The sequence below is a fragment of the Aureococcus anophagefferens genome (genome assembly GCF_000186865.1).
Source record: "Aureococcus anophagefferens unplaced genomic scaffold AURANscaffold_55, whole genome shotgun sequence".
NCBI lineage: Eukaryota > Pelagophyceae > Pelagomonadales > Pelagomonadaceae > Aureococcus > Aureococcus anophagefferens.
The window spans coordinates 86,277-87,178 of NW_008705608.1; positions in this window are offsets into that span (position 1 = coordinate 86,277).

Below are 902 nucleotides of genomic sequence, written 5' to 3' on the forward strand. Positions count from 1 at the left end.
GGCGGCGGCGGCGGCCTCCTCCTTGCGCTTGATCTTGGTCAGGTACTGGATGTACTGGCCGTGGTTCTTGAAGGCGATCGTCTCCGACTTCTTCTTCTCCGCTTCGAGGCCCGCGAGGTACGCGTCGTACTCCTCCTGGTTCGCGAACGCGGGCGGCTTCTCCTTGCGGGCCTCCTCGACGGCCGCGAGCTCGCGCTCCGCCGCGTCCTCGGCGGCCTGGCGCCGGCCGCCGCCCTTGCCCTTGCCCTTGCCGCCGCCGCCGCGGCCCTTGCCGCCCTTGCCGCCGCCGCGCCCGCCGCCGCCGCCGCCGCCGCCGCCGCCGCCGCCGCCGCCGCCGCGGCCCTTGGACTTCTTCTTCTTCTTGTCCTTGCCGTCGTCGCGCGTCGCCAGGCCCTGCCCGTTGTAGCGCGGGTCCATGGACTTGGCCATGCCCGCGTTGGCCGACATGGTCGCGGCGCGCGCCGGCGCGTCGAGCGGCTGGGCGCTGGTCACGTGCCGCGAGCCCTGGGCGCGCCGGTGAGCGCTCCGGGTCGTCGGGCGGGCGTCTACGGCGCCAACGGGTGCGTCTGCGGTGCCAGCGGTGAGCGCCAAACTCGCCCGTCGACAGCTCGAATCGAGAGCAACATCGGCTTGATGAACCTGCTCATGAAACTGGCGTATCTGCGCGCGTTCGGGCAGCCTTCGACGCGCGTTCCTCGGCCTGCTCCGCGGCGTCGAAACGAGAGCCCAGCTCAAAACCCAAACACTCGACCACACTCGAGTCACTCGTGCACAGCATCCACACACCCAGGCAACCTCCCGTGCCGCGTAGAACTACGAAAACGGAGCGCAGCATCACAGCACAGCACAGAATTCGCACACCAGAACATCATGGCTTCCAACAACAACAGCATGGATCGTCG